Source organism: Eumetopias jubatus, unplaced genomic scaffold (genome assembly GCF_037043125.1).
Source record: "Eumetopias jubatus isolate StellerSeaLion01/CBP00866 unplaced genomic scaffold, mEumJub1_p1.0 scaffold_14, whole genome shotgun sequence".
NCBI lineage: Eukaryota > Metazoa > Chordata > Mammalia > Carnivora > Otariidae > Eumetopias > Eumetopias jubatus.
In genome coordinates, this window is record NW_028274820.1 from 86,973,606 (window position 1) to 86,993,131 (window position 19,526).

The following is a 19,526-nucleotide window of genomic DNA, read 5'->3' on the forward strand; positions in this document are numbered from 1 at the left end:
GTACAAATGTGTGTGCCAGGTCCTCATGTAACACCCACTTCTTCCTGTGGGTTTCCAGTACAAAGGTCTGAAAGCCACTACATACGGAGTGCACCACCAGTGCACACCTCTCTCGAGGTGACAATGTCATCTGTAACACCTCCAAACAGAAAAGTAACTTCTAGGGGCGCCTGGGTGGCGCAGTCGGTTAAGTGTCTGACTCTTGATTTTCACCCAGGTCATGATCTCAGGGTCGTGAGGCTGAGCCCCTCGTCGGGCCCTGAGCTCAGCTCGGAGTCTAGTTAAGATTCTCTGTCCCTCTGCCCCTCCCCACCTTTTAAATAAATAAATAAATAAATCTTAAAAAAAAAACAAAACAAAAAACTAACTTCCAAAGGTAATATCCCAAAATCCCAGAAGGGAAATGTGACAAAACATAAAACGACAGAGTGTTCAAAGTAAACTATGTAAGTTGGGGGGAAGGAGGTGCAATGTGAATGCCATCTAGAGAAATGTCTAACTTTACCTAATCAGACTGCGGGCCCCACTCCCAGGGTCTCCTCTGGGTCCTGAACCAAGTGCCGTGTTGAGGAAGAGGAGCCGGGGGAGAGAGAAGAGCTGAAATGAGAGGGAGGGTAAGATCTAGACCAGGAGACCCAAGCCTCCCCACAGCAAGGCAAAAAGGCGGGAATTGTGCAGATCCAGAGAGGCAGACATAGGGGAGGAGAAAGGTGATAGGTCACTTTTGCAATCTCTTCCCCGAATGATAAGGAGCGGTTTCTTTTAAAAATTTTTTAAAAGCTTGTTTTGTTCAAAACGGAAACGTATCTGACACTTAAAAGGTCATCATGAATGAATGCTCAAAATCAAAAATGAATGGGTGTTCAAACACGCTGAGTGCTCAAAGATTGAGACAGAAAGTTTCTTAGGCCAGCCTAACAGGTCCCACAGAATTTACCAATGATGGAAAAAAAAGAAAAAACTAATTACCAATGATGTTCCCGATTGCTTTAGGAGCAAAGGGTTTGTTTTTGTTCGGTACTTTTTGGTTGTATGACTGGTTTGTTTGGGGCTTGGGCACATTTTAAAGAACTTCACAAGAGCAAACCCTTACATACAGTGTTTACAATGTGCCAGGTACCCTTGTAAGGACTTCACAAATACAAATTCATTGAGTTACTGTATACACAACCCCTGCTAATTTCAGGCCCTACCTGTTCAGTGGCTCACTCTGTTCCATCTGAAAGTACCTCCATTTCTTCCATTTTTCTCCTGAAAAAGGTAAGGAAAATACAGTGAGTAGTCATAAAAGCACACGTGCTGTATATCACTGCCGACTTCTGAACTCAGGAGCTCCAAGAGGGCTTCGTGACGCCTTAGTCAATTACTTCAGCTGCATAACTTTCCTGAGCCCCTAGGTCGAACCACTGAGACAGTATCACCGTACACCTAGATAATAGGAGATTTGGAAAACAGATACTTGATGGTTTCAAAGGAAATCAACGTGCCATATTAAAAAGTTAGACGCATAGGGAAACAATTTAGAACAAGGTTCTTGATTCTGAACCCTTCTACATTTATTATGCCTTTTCAAACTACATTCCCTCTCAAATTCTTTTTTTTAGGTGGGCAGCACCTTTCTGCACTGGAGGAAATAACTGCTGTTCTAAGGGCAGAAACAATTGGTGGATATAGCTATCATAGATTTACTTAAAATTTTTTAAAAATGACAATGGAAAAGCAATAATCAAAAAAGAGGGTCCTGCCTAGGGAAGGTAGCTGTTCAGAGTGTTTTCACCAGGTAACATTTACCTCTGGGAATTCAGGACTGACAGGTAATTCATGACTGTCTTAGATCAAATTTCTTGCATCCAAAAGTTCTACCTCACTAAGACTCCAGAAATGATTATGTTTATCAGTACTGATTCATGCTAACAAAGCTCATAAGAGATTGATGTATGAAGCTATAATACCTTTATATTATGTACAATGAAAACTACGATTGCCAGACGGTCTGGACACTTGCTCCATCCAGCTTGACTGAATACATTCACATTTCTTTACTGAACAAATATTTCCTGAAATCCCAGGTATCGGCACCTTACAGGCAGGTGGAAGGTCAAGCCAAATTAACTGAAGATTGCTCAGCAAACATATCAGAGCAATCACAATCTCAATGCTAATGGCCTCCAACATTCTTCTTCCAGACAAGTGTCCTCCCATCTCCTGTACCACCACCAACCTAGTCCAGGCTCCACCATCCTTCTCCTGGACCAACTCAAGACACTCCTATGTATTCCCAGCTTCTGCTCTCTCCCTCCCTTCCAGTCCATTATCCACCATTATCTGGTGGATCCAGAGTATACATCCAAAGATAGAAAACAGCTCATGGCTCAGCCTGCCTCAAACCCCTTCAGTGCTGTACATTGGGCTCATGATAAAAGACCCAAAAAGTTGACTTGAAGGCCTCGCTCTGGCCCTGCTCACCTGGCCCAGCTTCCTCCAGCACCACCCACCCTGTCATCTTCACCCACTGCAGCCACGCTGGTCTACTTTCACTCTCTTGAACGTGTAAAATCCCTCAGCACCTCAGAGATTTTGCATACCTCATTTCCTCTGCCTGGAAATTAATAACAATATTCTGCCCCGTTCCCCGCCCCCCCCCCAAGCACACACTTGCTGTGTAACTGGCAGATCCTACCCTTGAACGTGACCTGACCCCAACACTGGGACAAATTCCCCCATCTGAAGCTCCCATAGCATCTGGAGCTACTCCTTTGTAGCACTTATCAGTAACAGCTTAGAATTACACATGTATGTAATTATGTACGTTTATTTCTCCCATTAGAGTAATAAGAAGCTCCATGCAGGTGGACGCTGGACTCATTTTATGAGCATATTCCACAAGAGTGGACATTCAAGAGATATTCCATTGAAGGAAGAAGGATGGCTTCAGGCTGTAAGAACCTGTTGCATCCATCACCAAAACAGGAATAATTCTGCCAAGTAGACCACATGGCGTCCTTGGTTGGGCTCCTTCCTCCCCAGTGTGTCCTCCCACCTCTGCCACAGCAATAATTACGTGGGCATTGTCTATGTTCACTTCTATAACATTACTGTTACCTTGACTTCCGTGGCCACAATAAATCTTAAGATACTAAAAGACAAATAGCACAAAGTTCAAGATACATTTGGGTAGCAACTCTGCACAGAGGACCTGTGGCAGTGGGTTACTAAGAAATGCTATAAACAAAAGGGAAAACATAAATTGTGGCCAAAGGAAGCCTTCGATGAGACAACACTGGCAAACAAATATACATGCACATACGCATGCACACAAACCCCCGAGGCACAGCCCTTGGAGGAGGGGGTACGCAAGACTGAGTGTGCTGTGAGATCCTGCCCCAAGCAAAGGGCTGATAGCAAGAAAGTGTGAAGACTCCTGAAGGAGGCCCCAGATACTGCTCCTCTGCTTCCTTCCTGGGCCCTGGTACACAGGGGGCCTGCTGTGTACTGTGTTAGTCTCCCATTTGCCTTACAAATCAACAATTAGTTGGCATTTCCTAACGCACTATGTAGAATGCTTTCAATGGCTCACAGCTGTGGTTAATATTTTAAAGATGTTCTCCTAACATTTCAGTCCTCTTATGTGATGTGAATGAGAACAGTCCTGGTAGGAAGAAGTCCCACAGTGCCCTTGGATCTAAATTCATGTCTAGTCATGGAGCTGGAAAGGGCCAACTTCACTCACTCTTTCCACAAACAGAATGCACCTTGAATAAGCCAGGCACTGTTCCAGGTGCTGTGAACACAAGACGAACAAGACAAAATCCCTTCTTCTCAAGGAAGTAATATTCTAGGAGGAGCCAAACAAGGAAAACACATTAAGTAAAACATCAAATATGTCCAGTGAGGGGGGTGGGGGTAGGAAGGGGAGATTAAATTTTAAATAGGGCAGTCAAAGAAAGCCTCACTGGAGAAACTGACATAAGAACAAAGTCCCAAAGAAAGTCTGGGAAGGAGTTATGTAGATAGATTGAGATAGACAGCGACAGACAGAGGAATCAGCAAGGGCAAAGGCCCTGAGGCAGAAGTGTGGCCTGTCTGAACTGGGATATGCAAGGGAGATGGTGATAGGATATGGGGTCAGAGAGGTAAGTGATGGTCTCTTTGGGCCCTATAAGGCCTTTGGCTTTTATTCTGAGAGCCCTGGAATGCAAGTGAGGTGTCATGGGCAGAAGCCGATATGATCTGGCTGCTATGTTGAAGACAGACTGAAGAGAGAGTAAGAGGGAGGTAGCAAGACCAGTTAGTGGGCTACTGAAACAATCCAGGCAAGAGAGTGCAGTGAGCCACTAAACTAGAGTAGAGGAGTGACAGGGCTTCTAAAAAGTGGGTGGATTCTTCAGGGCCCTTGAACGAAGTGCCCTGGGAATTAACTCTACCTCCGGTAAGGACTGATTCTGGTCGTCTTAATCCTTTTGTCACTAAGAGGGTTTTTTTGGTTTTAATTCTTACTTTCATAAAAGAAAACTTAGTGGATTTTTATCTATATACAAGTAACATACAATCATCACAGACAGTGAGAAAAAATTAAACACAAAAAAATCTTTGCATCACTTGATGAAAGAGGACCAAACAGATGTACTTTTTAAAACCAGACTTGGATCAATATGATCTAACCCTGACATTTGTCAGCTCTATCAGTTTGAGTTCAAACCAGAAAAAATACTTGGGACATCACTGAGGAAGCCACACTTTTTTGCAGACTTTCTCCCCGAGAAACCCATGATGATAAGGTGAAAATAAAAAATTGACAATGATGAATTCTTAAATAATTTTTATTAAAAAATTTTTAAGTACTCTTTTTAATTCTCTGCTCTTTGGTTAACTTGGGGGGGGGGTAGATGGGAGGGAGCAAGGCCTAGCTGTCATCATGGAAACCATTCTGCCTCAGGGCAGAGAAGCAGCATTTGGCTTGCAGTCATCAAGCCAGAGGGCAGTCATCTGTGCAGTAAACAAACCCCTGGCCTTCCCTAAACAGGGCGCTGCGGTTTAGTCAAACACGATCAGGGGGCCTGGTCTCTAGCTGCAAAAAAATTAAACTCTGACTGCCGGTGTTTAATACCTATAGCTGATATGCCTCACCTGTTCAGCTTTTCTCAAAGTGTGCCGAGACAGGTAAATCTCTCATGGTCAATCAACTACTGTCATCGCCCCTCTAAAGCAGAGTGTTCTTTCTTTTTTTTTTTTAAAGATTTTATTCATTCGACAGAGAAACACAGCAAGAGAGGGAACACAAGCAGGGGGAGTGGGAGAGGGAGAAGCAGGCTTCCTGCAGAGCAGGGAGCCCGATGTGGGGCTCGATCCCAGGACCCCGGGACCATGACCCGAGCCACAGGCAGATGCCCAACGACTGAGCCACCCAGGCGCCCCTAAAGCAGAGTTTTCTTAAACTGTGAGGCACACAGGAATTGCCTAGAGGTCTGTTCAAATGCAGATTCTGACTTGGTACCTCTGGGTGGGGGCTTGCGATTCTCCATTTCTAGTAGGCTCTCCAGTGATGCTCGTGCTGCTGGTCTGTGGACCACAATCTGAGTACACAGTGCTAGAATATTCATTGTCCTGTCCCCATCCGCTCTCCCTTCTATTCTCTTTGTAAGTACCAGTGACAGAGACTGAGACATCCGCATTTAAGACCGTTTTACTCTTTATATTGAAAATGAGAATCTGCCCTCCATAGTGTGGGATAACTAAATCCCAGCAACAAGCAGTTTTTCTGAGGCATCTTTCCCTGATGGATTTGATCTGAAACTCCCGTTTGACCAGCCACAGAAGGGTCTCTTTCCCTTCTCCCTCTCCTACACTCACCCCCTTCCCACGTGGAAGAAGGGTCCCCACAAAGGACCACCGCTATAGGTAAGATCCCAGCTTCAGCATGAGGTGAGGGTGTGAAAGAACCAAAATTATTCAACATTTTCCACCTCCACCTTCTTTAGTAAAGAGGCTAATCCATAGACAGTTGTGGCACTGGCTGAGGACGCACAGAATTTTCATCACGGGGGAAAGCTTATAGCCACAGATTGCTTCAGGCACCAGCCCTACTGGCTTCTAGGACAATTAGCCCTAGAGAGCTCTTCCACAGGACCCGGTCCCTCCACTCTCTGGCGGGGAGTCTCATGGGGTACACACAGGGGTACACACATGGCCAAATCTCTCCTTCAGAAGACAACAGATACTTTCTAGTTACAGATAATTCATATGAAAATAGAACCTGAGCTAGAACACGCCTCTCTCAGTCCCTAGCCTCAGCCCTGAGCTAATATTTCAGTGCATCCTCAATAATTTTTATTACTGTTTCACAGGTATGTATTTCTTTATTCATTTGCTTCTAAAGTAGAAGATAATAGTGGTGAGATTGTTTAAAAAAAAAGAAGACTGCTTCCCCAGGACAAGGATCCCCAGCACGTGTGAGAAAGGCCTACTCACTGTTTTCTCTGAAGCCCGAAGATGACCAAAAGGAGATGAGGCGGTGGGAAAGAGGAGACCGTAGGGACGCAGGGAAGAGGCTCGACTCACAGCCCCGACTGCTCCCCCACCTCAGGGATCCTGTAAAAAGCGCAGGGGTAGGAACCTGGCAGAAAGCGGTCACCGGACAAGAAGGTACAGAAGCAGTAAGCGCTCGGAGATCTACCACATCAACCCAGAGACGGCAATCACTGGTTTGCAGACTCTGAAAGAATGAGCTGAATTGTCGTTGCTTATATTAAGGAAACAAACGATTAACCAAAACCTATTAGAAGGGATAAATGAAGGTATACCCAGCTTAGGGCAAGACTTAAAGAAGCAAAACATCACCTTACCTACAAGGGCATGCGGCCTAAGAGCACACAGGCTCATTCCACGCTGCTCCTGCAGCTTAAAAACCCAAGGTGGGCTAGAAAAGGGGACGGCCCTGGCACAATGTAAGGTAAAACTTCCTAACACAATACACTTCTCAGCCACCTTTCTTTGTTGGCCAAGCACTGAGCTCCCATCGTTACTGAGATCGCCTCATCCTGCCACCCTGCCACTCCCCACCATCACACATCCCAACCGAGCCAGGCATGGCTTCATGATTCGCTGCAGCACGAGGGCCTAGAAGGGCTCCGCGTCTCCGCGGCACCCCCTGACTGGAAATCTCCGCTTCCACATAACCTCTGTGAGTCCTGGGCTGTCTCTCTTCTAAGAGCGGGTGGAGAGCCTGCCCCTTGTCCAGAGAACTTCACACACCTCTTCCCCGTGCAAACGCACTCAGCTGTGCACCCTCAGCCTGTGAGGCCTCTGAGGGCAGCACCTCAGGCACTTACCCGTGTACTTGCAGCACCGACCGCAGTGGCCTGGACCCCGTGTGCAGATGAAAAGGGGAGGAAGGCAGAGGACAGGAGGGAAGTGAAGAGAAGCTGCTGCCTAAATTATCATCTGTTACGTTTCTCATAGGAGGACTTCGGATACTGAGAGGGAAGGTAGTCTGAATGAACCTATTCTATGTAGGAAGACATGAATTATTGGGGCACCTGGGTGGCTCAGTCGTTAAGCATCTGCCTTCAGCTCAGGTCACGATCCCAGGGTCCTGGGATCGAGCCCCACATCGGGCTCCCTGCTCAGAGGGGAGCCTGCTTCTCCCTCTCCCTCTCCCTCTGCTTGTGTTCCCTCTCTCGCTGTGAGAGGAACTCCACAAATAAAGGAAATTTCATTTCACCTCTTACTCTCATTTTCTTAAGAATCTTCAACCAAGGGACGCCTGGGTGGCTCAGCTGTTGGGGTGTCTGATTCTTGGTTTCGGCTACGGTCATGATCTCAGGGTCATGGGATCGAGTCCCACATAGGGTTCCTTGCTCAGCAGGGAGCGTGCTTCTCCCTCTGCCTGCCGCTCCCCCTGCTTGTGCTCTCTCTCTCTGACAAATAAATAAAATCTTTAAAAAAAATAAAATAAAAGGATCTTCACCCAAGTTAATTGACTTCTTACCCTACCACTGCCAATACTCAAAACATGACAAGTCCATGCTCTGTGGTCACTTACATTAAGGGCCATTCTGATTGGAACTTCTCAGGGGAGTGAAAGACAGGTGAATAAATCTGGGAACTATGGAACCGTTGCTAATAACAATAATTACCATTTGGAAGGATTTCCATAAACCGTACCACACCTTTCTCAAAGAACATATGACAACGGGTGAACCCACCCCTGAGACCAGAAAACTCTCCCACAAAGCCTGGCTCTGCCTCAGCACTGGCACCCGGGATTGAGTGTCTTCTCTCTTCCTCCTCCCCCCTCACATACAACTACAGACACATCCCCACCCTTACCTCCCGGGAGCCTGCTGCCTTTAGTCCCACTTTGTTTCCTGTGGTTCTGCCCTGGGTGGCAAAAGGATGGTTTCTGGATTCCGCAGGTGCCACGGCGGCCAACCCAGGCAGCTCTGGGACAAGGCTTGACAAAGCGGCGGCAGCCTCCTCCTAGGGGGTTGGGGGGCACCCCGTTTCCTTATTACAGAGGGAAGCACGTGGACCTTCTCCATAATGAGAACCTTAGAAGTTGGTGAAGGTCTTTAGTTCACCTCATGAGGCTTAAAAAAATAGCTTTAAGATACAGATTTCAGAGGTATTAGCAGAAGTTTTCTGGCCTAACATCAAGTCAATCGGATAAACTTCCTTCAGTGTTTCTTTTTTTACAAAATATCCTAGATTTGTAAAATGGAAAAGGGCAGGACGGCACAGCAAACTGGCCAGATGCTGATTTCATCATTATGGGTTTCTGTCCTGCAGGTTTTACAGTGGCGGTCAGAGGTGGCTGGTGCTGGGTGATGGAGAACGTGGATCTGTTTCAAGGCCAAAACGCCCAGGCGGAGCCCTGAGCTCAGCAACACCCAACCAGCAGGCATACTGAGCAACAGGATGTCTGGTGGTTACTCTTGATCTGGGGCTGTTTGTAGATAGGGTGTAATTTTCAAAACAAAATTTTTTACTTTTAATTTTGCCAGTTCTTCCTTATAACTTGAGCAAAGTAGAGGGGAAATAAAGTGGCAAAACTGCAAACAGCTTTCTGCCGCCTCAGCTGTTCCTCAGCCAGCCACGGGGGAGAAGGACGCTTCTCCTGAGGTGGGCTCACTCCCGGAGTCCGACTCCAGGGCAAAGGCCCCCAAACGCCAGGTCCTCCATGTGGAAGCCTAGTTATTAGAAAGAATTCACCCATTACCTACCTATCCCTACAACAGGCCTGCGTTCCATAACCTGAGAAGGAAACAAAAGAAGAGGAACGACTCATTGCTGAGAGCTCTCCAGGTCCCACACAGTCTCTCGCAGTCGCTGCCAGGCAAGGAGTCATTACGCAGGCTTCCAGTCAAGTCACTTTCTGGGCTTAGGTCTGCCCCAAGGAGATTTCCCCAGGCCGGAGAAGCCCTCCTTTTACCTCATCCCAGACTGCCTCCCACAGGAGAGGGCCTGATGCGCGCCTGTTCTCATACTCAGAAACTACGAGCGTACCTGCTCCAACAAAAGCACTTCACTAGGACAAGGGAACGTAGTGTTAAGTAGACTAAAAAGAAAAAACAAGCCAAGAACCAATAACTGAAGGTCACACAGAGCACATGTCACAGGAACCACCTCACCCATCCCCCCCAAGGACGCAGACGGCAGGTGCCCCACAGGCAGGAGCACCTGTGGCAGGTCCCAGGGCAAAGGCAGGCGAGGGGGTCTCTATCCCTGGGCTTGGGAGAAATGTACACAAGGGCAACACGAAGCGACAAATACAAAGCCAAACTTCAGAAAACAAACAGGGATGGGGGGAGTGTTCCCCTGAAGTTGGGAGAGAGAGAAAATGAAAGATGAAAATGTTTGTTTCTCTCTTTCTCCAATCGAGAACGGAAAGAAATGACCAGGAAGCACTGGCAAAGAAGAGGGAGGAGGATGGCCCCAGTCTCACGCAGGAACAGAGAGTTCACATAAGCCTGGGTGTGTACTTGCTCCCATTCCCGCCCACCCACGGCTCCTGGAGCAAACAAATTCTTGGCTGAGCAGGTATGTGTGGGAGGCCTGATTTATTTTCCAACCAGCAGAGCTTTGCCCAGAATTACTTAATCAGAAAATTTCAAGGTCATACACTCAAATATGATGTTGCAGCCTTGCAAAAGAAGTAACTCTGGGGTCTGTGGAGCAGGAGGGTGGGGAGTGTGAATAGGGGAAAGAAGGAATGACTCATCTCATTTGATCTAGCTTCTTACCCACTCTTTATAGCTACTGTATATTGTCAGAAATAGAAAAACTGGAAAAATGCATAGCTGAAAGAAATAACAGCTAATCTCAACCTAATGCTTACACTATGGCAGACGCAACTCTAAACGTTATATATGTATTAAAACTCATTTGACCCTCAGCAATCCTTTGAGGTGAGTACTATTGTCATTATAATCTGTATTTACCAATAGGGAGGTTAAATGACTTGCCCAAGGACCAACAGTCACCTAGGCTGTGCACTAGGGTGCTCTGTGCTACACTCCCCTCTCCGTGTTCTGCTCTCCTGCCCCTCAAAAAGGCAAGATTGTAACAAGAGCTCTTTTCCATTATGGTATATCTAATTTATTTTCCTCCTGCTGTAGAGTTTTCTTTAGGCTACTTTCCTGAGAGGAATATTATCAGAGCCAGTCCCCACCTTAAAGTACAGATAGGACAGTACCAACCCTGCTTGCTTAGAAAGTCATATAAGCTGGCAAAGTTCCAAGACTCAAACCACAATTCCCCTCACTCACTGCCTGATTAGAGAGTAGTTCTAGGTGAAGCTTTGATCCTTGTTAAAATGTAAAAGTTCTGGGATGTGCACACTTGAGGCTGTTATCAGTGTGTGGGAAAAGCTGCATTGTTATCTTTTTAAATGTAGTTCAATGATAAGAACAGAAGGTGATTTCCAGGCGTCCAAGTCCCTGGACCAGTGCTGACTGGTTCACTGCAGGGCTCCTAGAACTTTCCAGGACCGGCACATAAAGGTGCTCAATACTCCAGCATGGGTGTATAAAGGGATGAACGGATAGCTATCACTGGTTCAGAGGCCAGGTTTAGGGTAAATGTATGGGGCATGTAGGTATTAAAGGGGCAGCCAGGGCGCCTGGGTGGCTCAGTCGTTAAGCGTCTGCCTTCAGCTCAGGTCATGATCCCAGGGTCCTAGGATTGAGCCCCACATCGAGCTCCTTGCTCGGCGGGGAGCCTGCTTCTCCCTCTGCCTGCCGCTCCCCCTGCTTGTGCTCTCTCTCTCTCTCAAATAAATAAAAATTAAAAAAAAAAAGAAAATGAAGAGTGATTCCCTAGTATCATCTAGTTTCCAGTCCATAATCAGATTTTTAAAAATAAATCTTTTTTTATTGAAGTATAGTTGACATACAGTATTATATTAGTTTCAGGTATGCAACATGGGGGCGTCTAGGTGGCTCAGTCGTTAAGCGTCTGCCTTCGGGCTCAGGTCATGATCCCAGGGTCCTGGGATCGAGCCCCGCATCAGGCTCCCTGCTCCTTGGGGAGCTTGTTTCTCCCTCTGCCTCTGCCTACACAGCTCCCCCTGCTTGTGTTCTCTCTCTCCCTCTGTGAAATAAATCTTTTAAAAAAGGGGGGGGGGGCAGCCAAGCTTAGCAAAATATCACTAGGAAGGTCTAAATGTGAATGAGTGAATGTCTGATAGTAATAACTTCGAAGGAAACCTCAGGCATGTTTAAATCTATGAAAATGATCCTTTTTTCAGATTATGAATGGATTACATTTTTAAATGCATATAGAGCTTATTTACTAGCGAAGAAGGTTATCTGTTTAGGAGAAGAGTGATATCTATGCTATTTTTGCCTAAAATTATCCTCTCCAAAAAGGTGAAGTGCCCTAGAGTATCATTTCTTTTCCCTAATATTCTTATATCCAAGACCTAAATATCCTCAAAGGTCTCCTCAAATGTCTTCCCTTCCAGGAAGCCTTCCCTAATTTTCTGGCCAGAAGAGGTCACTTCCCCACTTGTACTCGACAGTACTTTGTTCTTTGTGTACACAAACCCACTTTCTCAATTGTAGTATTTTTCTCGTCTGCGACTACCTAGTTGTCCCCAGCTTTCTCTGTATTCTGCAGGAAACCAAACATTTTTCCTAACATAAATCAGTCAATATTAGACAAATGTTTTTAAAAAGAGCATTTCTGTGGAAGTGCTCCAAGGATACTACCATCTGTCTCTCATGTTTGAATGTATTTTAGGTATTTTAAAAGCTGTAGTTGTTTTGAATGACACTGAAATGGTTGACAACATACCAACCTCTCACCCACGGCAGATACACAGGTCATGCCTAACGACCCTGTCTGGGGGACCCATGCGGCCCCCACAGCACGCTCCGGGGCCACCTGTCCGTGCACACATGGACTTCTTGGAAGTGTGACACAAGTAAGGGAAGTTGTAGCCCCGCGGTCTCCTGTGCACGCTCTCGTGCAATTGTCCGAGTGAGCACGCAAGTACAAAACCACACCCAGTGCGGGCCTCCATTACACACCGGGCGGGGCTCCGGGGTATCCGTGTGGCCTTGCTTTGACCACAGTCAAAAAGTCCTTTGTGATAATATCCTACTTGAGAGAGGGTAAATATTTATTCTCAGAATTAGAGGTTTCCTGTATGACTTTAGATTTGTGATAAGGAATGTGCGCAATTGTTTCCATAGGTTTCGGTACAGGGTCAGGGCTCTGAGACAAATATTCCCTACGTCAGGCTGGTAGAAGTGAAAAGCATCCTGGGATTCCAAGGCAAGTTATTTAAAAACAAAACACACACACACACATGCAAACACTGTTATAATTTGTGAGTAATTATCTCTAAGTGCAGATTTCTTAAATATTATGCATTTAAAGCAAAGGATACAATTTTATTCAACACCGAAGCTGATGTGAATACAGCTATTACACAGTTACTTTCAACACCAGATTTAAATGTTTCTTTTTTTTCATTAACAGCCTCATTGTTCTGACTCTTCAGGAAAAACTTATACACATAGACTTCAAAAAATTTATGTTAGTACTATGTGCCTTTATCTGTTTTACATGGTAAAGTTTCATATAAAATTTTATTTGAGCAGGGGATTCCCCGCCCCCACCAAAATCTGAAAATTTCTGTGTTTCTCAAACAGCAGTCTGGAATGGCTGTGGTGGACCTGGATAAGCTTTTTTAATATATGGATTCCTGCGCCCTTTTCTCAGTAATTCTCTTCCAATAGATATGGAATAGAGATGAGAATCTGGTCTAAGAGGGAAGGAAAAAAAAAAAAAAGGAGGGGAAGCTACTGATCTAAACAACATATCACCATCTTCATAGAATTCTCAGTCAAATGCTTTAGTAAAATCAAGACAAAACATATCAACAGCATACCCTTAATATGTGGACTCCTTCAAAACAGGAAATAAAGTCAGGGTAATATTTGTCCTTTAGTCAAGTGCTAGACCTACTAATACCACATGCTTTTCTAAAGGTTGATAAATCATCTCTTTGACTCTGTTTCACTGGGGAGCCAACAGCCAAAGCATCTAGTTAAGCTTCTGAATTCTCTTGCTTTATTTAAAATTTGGACACAGGTAGTAGTTTTCCTTCTTTATTGGACCCCTTTCAAATTCGCCGTGGTTCTTCAAAGGTAGTCAACACTGGGGGCCTTTCGAGGTTCTCTGCCATCTCCTTCAGCAAACTAGAGGCTGAGAGCCGCTGATTTGTAACAGGAGTCACTGGTGCCCCCCACTGAGCTCACTTCCCAGGGGACCGCTGCAGCTCTGTCCTCCTTACAGGGTCTAAGTTGTTCCTCTTGCTGACAAAGATGGGAAGACAGTGGTGATGCACAATCTCAGGCTGTTCAGGTGGAAGGACACCCGGGTGTGCAACCATCCTACACTGATGTTTTCAGAGAAGGGAAATACATTTAACAAACACACGCAAGCTGAAAAGAGTCACTGGCAATGGGAGAATCCAGCAAGCATGTTTCCAGGGTTCAGTAACCAAACATCTCCGTTCACCTGCAGATTCTCCCACTCACTGGCTGCAGGCACTTGGGTCAAACCCTCCACCCCCTCGTAGGCCACAATTTCCTTACATGTAAACATGGGAAGAATACCATCCAGAGTTGTTATGTAAACTAAGGTTAGTAATAAATTATTTAATAATAAATAAACATTATTTAATAATAAAGATACTTAATGGTCTTCTAGAATAGCATCTGGCTCCATATAAACGCACAATCATGTCAGCAGTAGTTGTAAACAGGTTTTTGGGTTTTTTTACGGGGGGGCTGGTGTTTTGGAACAAAAAGAGAAGAAGTTTCTAGGTGGGTGGACTAACCTGGGGGCCTCTGAGTTTTAAAGGTGGAGACCAAAGGAATTCAAGCTCCAGAATCCCCCAAAGCAACGGGTATGAACGTTGTGGGCTTGTGGGACTAAAAAAGTGAATTATTCAACCCACAGGACTGATTTTCCCCAAACTGGGAGGGGAAAGGGTTAGGGTCCCATGAAGAGCAAAGCCCTGACCCATTTATACACCTACTGGAGGCAAGACTTCAGATAAAGATGTGGGCACAGTTCTTGTAGAGACTGTAGTAAACACATGGTTTGGGGTGTTCTACAAAGCTCCCCTTTAAGTGAGCTGGCCAGTGGAGGAAGCAGAGCTACTAATGAGCCTCCCTTCTGAGTGATGTCAGGGGTCCAGGGCAGCTGCACAAACAGTGGCAACCAGGAACGGATGAGGACCAGAAGTCCTGCTCTCCTTCTGGAAAGTGAGGGATCCCATCAGCAACTGAGATTGGATTTCCACACACCCTGAGAAGTGGGAACCCTCACCAGACGTAATTCAATTTAGAAAAATGACTTAGGATCAGGCTAGTAACAGCTGAGCTAGGATGCAAATCCAAGCTTGTCTGATTCCAAAGCCCTCACTCCTATTACCCACGCTGCCTTTGTCCAAAGCATGAGTTCCACGGGTAGTGTCTTCCAAGGTGAAGGTCAGTACATAATTTTCCAATTAAAAATATTTTTTAACCTGGAAAACAAATTTTTTGCTAGGACTATTTGGATGGACTAGATCTATGAGGTTGCACTGCTTCCCGCTGTAAAGAGAAAGAACATACTGTGAAAACTGCACAGAAAAAATGTGGGTTGGATTTCGGTATCTCCAAAGAGATGTTTAAGCCCAGTGTAAGAAACAGTTCTGGAGAAATGAAGGCACCAGAGTAAGGGATGATGGCCACATCTCTAGGTTCCCTGGTTCAGAGGAAGTCTTGGGAGTGTTGGTACACTTTGACCCCATTTCTACCAGCTAGCACTTGACAAAAGTTGGCAGACTACAGTGTTTGGCCCTCTATTTACCTTGGCTTTGAAGAAGAATCTGATATAAGCAGAAGTCTTGTTGATAGCCAGATATGAGGGTTTTGGTAAGAAATCCTGAGGGGGGCATCTGGGTGGCTCAGTCGTTAAGCATCTGCCTTCCACTCAGGTCATGATCCCGGGGTCCTAGGATCGAGCCCTGAGCTGGGCTCCCTGCTCAGCTGGAAGCCTGCTTCTCCCTCTACCACTCCCCCTGCTTGTGTTCCCTCTCTTGCTGTCTCTCTCTCTCTGTCAGGTAATAAATTAAATCTTTTAAAAAAATAATAAAATAAAATTATATAAAAAAAAGAAATCCCTGAGGGACTAATCAATTCAACTTAAACCAAAGAATTTTGTTTTCAAGTTATAGCCATTAACAAAGGCCAGATTTATACAAATGACTCAATGCCCTATACTACAGGAAATCAAATTGACCCTTGAACAACTTGGGGGTTAAACACCCCCCACCTCGAACAGTCGAAAAATCTGTATACAACTTCTGACTCTCCCAAAACTTAAAAGACTACTACTGACCAGAAACCTTACTGATAACATAAACACATACCAATTAACACATATTTTATAGGTTATATGTATTACATACTATATTCTTACCATAAACCTAGCTACAGAAAATAAAATGTTATTACGAAAATCATAAGGGAGAGTGGGCACCCGGCTGGCTTGGTCAGAAGAGCATGGGACTCTTGATTCTGGGGCTGTGAGTTCCAGCCCCACGTTGGATGTAGAGGTTATTTAAAAATAGTGTTTTTAAAAAAAGAAAGAAAATCATAAAAACAAGAAAATACATTTACGATACTGTACTGTATTTATCGGGAAAAAAAAAATCCACACATACGTGGACCTGCAAAGTTCAAACCCGTGTTGCTCCAGGGCCAACTGTAGTTTTAAATTAACACCTATTTCCTAGTTGTGAAACACATGGCTTGAGCATGTGTGAAAAGATGCTAAAAGGACTTCTGTTTGTCCTACCAGAGGTCAGTGACAAAAATAAAAAGTCACATACCAGTGTGTGTGGGAATTAAGTGGGTTTACCTTAGAGGCTTGGCCAGGACAGGAGGGTTAGGTCTACTAAAGCCTTGTTGGCAGACCAGTACTCTCGAATCACTTGGGAAGCTCATCAGAAATGAACAGCCAGAGCTATCGAATCAGAACCTGTATTTTAATAAGCTCCCCAAGATGTGCATGCACATGGAAGCTTGAGAAGTACTACATTTAAGTACCTTACTTTCAGAAATACTATTGTTCGGTACAATCGGCTTTCTGTTCTGGAACTGTAACCAGATCTTTCTCATAATCTGCCAGGTCTTTCTCATAAATTAAAATGTTCCTCAGAGGGGCACCCAGTGGTGCAGTCGGTTGAGCGTCCAACTCTTGATTTCAGCTCAGGTCATGATCTCACGGTCATGAGATCAAACCCCACATCGGGCTCTGTGCTCAGCGCAGAGTCTGCTTGAGATTCTCTCTCCCTCTGCCCCTCCCGCTTGCGCTCTTTCTCTCCCTTGCTCTAAAATAAATAAATTTTTTTAAAAATTATTTTTAAAAAAACGTTCCTCAGATGTTTCAGAGGAAGAGCTTTTTTCCTTGGAAAAATGACCTGACATTCATCAATCTTTAAGATTGAATGCAGATGAGCTATGTCACATCAAATGTTTTCCTTGATATATTTTAATACCAGAGATGCTTTGTTTTGATTTCTGATTGTCCTGAAATGACAGCAACTCCTATAACTTAAAGAAAAAAAAACTCCTAAACTTAAAAAAATTTAAAAATTCCTCTTCCCCCTTACCAGCTTTTCTACTTCTGTTATCAAGTAATTAATGGTGTATTATAATGAATTCTTAAAATATATTAATGGGGAGTTTTAGATGAAAACAATTTGCAAAAGAGAAACATTTTTAACAAAATCTCATCCTCTACTCAACTGCCTCAAGCTCTTTCAATCCGGCAGTTGTTTAGTTTAGATTTCTAAATCTGAGCTTCCTTAGAGCAAAGGGGAAACTTCATTCTCACTGATGTCACATACCCAGAGTGGCTGTAAGTAAAGGGGAAGGACACTTATGGTTCACCATTTAGGTAAACTTACAAACATATAGAGAGTTTGCAAAAAAAAATCATATTCCTTATCCAAACAAAAGCAAAAAAAAAAAAAAAAAAAAAAACCAGAATGACAGGAAAATTCTGTATGTCCAAATTTAAAACAAATTTTAAGTTATGTTTGGGTGTGTGTATTGATGGGGGAGACCACAAAAAAATAGCTGAATCACCAAAATAAATAAATACATAAATAAGTAAATAAGCAAAGATTACAAAGAGGGGATCCTCTAAATGCAAATTAACCTTAAAATGAGACGAGTTGTGAACTATCCTGCATCGAAAACTTAAATCACTCATTTCATAAAAATATTAAATGAGCTACTCCTATATGCTAGTGTAGCACGTTATCTTGGCAGCCCCGAATGAACCACGACTTCTGGAATTCACATTCTGCGCCATGACCTCCCACACCAACTCTGGGCTGGACTAAAGGGATGTTAGCAACCATGAGGCAAACAGAAACCTGGTAAGTATTTGTAGAGCAGGATTTGTCCTCGCAAATATCTACTGATACACAGCTATCATATATAGAAGACCAAGCAAGCCAGGTAGAAAAAGAGATCAAAACCTCCCAAATGACCCAAAGAAGGTGGAGGACATGAGTGAAGCTGTATTGGATATTCCAGCCCCAGCCACCATCTTGCCGCAACCACTGTAGATCAACAGAGAGACTAGCAGAAGAACCACCCAGCTGAGCCCCCACCAACTCACAGAGGCATGAGCAAATAAAACAATCCTGTTAAATCCAGTAAGTTTGGGAATGGTTTGTTTTATAATAACAGGTAACTCAAAGAACTGGGAACTATATCTGGGTTTAGAATGCAAGAGTCTTATGAAAGAAATCTAGGGTGACTTTTTTTCTTTCTGCTTCCGACTGACAAAAAGATAAGCTCATATGTAAGAGAATATTTCGTAAGTTCAAATGGGGTAAGCCACTGAAGGTGTCTCTTTCAAAGGATTAGATAAGAGAAAATTAATCTTTTCTCTATAAATATAGACGTAGGGCTGAAATATCACTAACACAAAAGTAACCAGAAGAAATTATGGAAATCAAAGACCCTAAAGTCAGTTTTAAATACCAGAGCACTGGTAGAAGTTGGAAACATAGCACAATCAGGGAAATAAGCGTAGGGCTGAACTAGAGGTTGGAAAACTGCTTAAATCTGGAAAACTGTGCTCAGGTTTCTATTCTAGATCTTCTGCAACTGGAAAGAAGGAAGAGATGGGGAGGAGGGAGGAAGGGAGATACTACAAAAAATTAGACGTGTTTATCGAGGAATTCCAAAAGAGAGAAAATACAAATTAAGTGGTCTAAGCAGAGAGTGATTATAAACTGTTGGAAGCAATGCTGTTTTTCATTATTACTAAAGCACTTTTTACCTATTATCTTTTACCAAATTCACAGTAACTTCCAACATAGAGATTCTTAATTTGGGGGAAGGGGTTCAAAGACTCCTCTGAGAATCCAAGGGCCCCAGAAATGTGTAACTATGTATGTAGTTTTAAGGAAGACCATCTGTGGATTCCAGGTTACAAATCTATGTTCTCTAGTGAAATAGGTATCATTAGCCTAATTTCACTGATAAGTAAACACAAGTATTCAGAAACTGAGTTACCTAAGATCATACAGTGGGTGATTGATAGGACCAGCAATATAACCCCAGAGCCTATACTACCAGGCTCTTGTTTCTGACTTTGTTTTACAACCAAAACAGGATTGCTGAGCCTGAGGAAAAATAAATTCTTCCCAATTTCCGATTTAAACAGTACAAAAAATGGCAAGGCATCTGGAGGTGGGGGAAAGAAGGTGAACAGCCAGGAGAGACCAGCCCCTTCCTAGCTATGGTATCAGAAACAGGGTCAGTGGGACCTCATTCCTGTAAGATACACCAGGCACCCTCCTCCCCCCAATACCAAAGAAGTGCCTGTCCTCAGAAGCAGTTTCTGCTACATGCCTTTCTATAATAGCAGTGTGTCACTGATTTTCTAGCTCTAGAGTACATGGGTTTAGATCCTCTCTCATGTCCCCACTGGCACAGCAG

At 44.2% G+C, this 19,526-nt stretch overlaps 1 protein-coding gene across 8 annotated transcripts in view; it reads right to left on the minus strand.

Moving 5' to 3' along the window:
• The window catches only part of LOC148162538 (uncharacterized), a 212,497-nt gene that overhangs the window by 100,156 nt on the left and 92,815 nt on the right, over positions 1–19,526 (minus strand). For all 8 annotated transcript variants that reach the window (XR_015766798.1, XM_088018644.1, XM_088018642.1 and 5 more), the window contains one exon: positions 1,194–1,251. The gene's annotated coding sequence lies outside the window, so the exon portion shown is untranslated. The remainder of the gene's footprint in view (positions 1–1,193; positions 1,252–19,526) is intronic.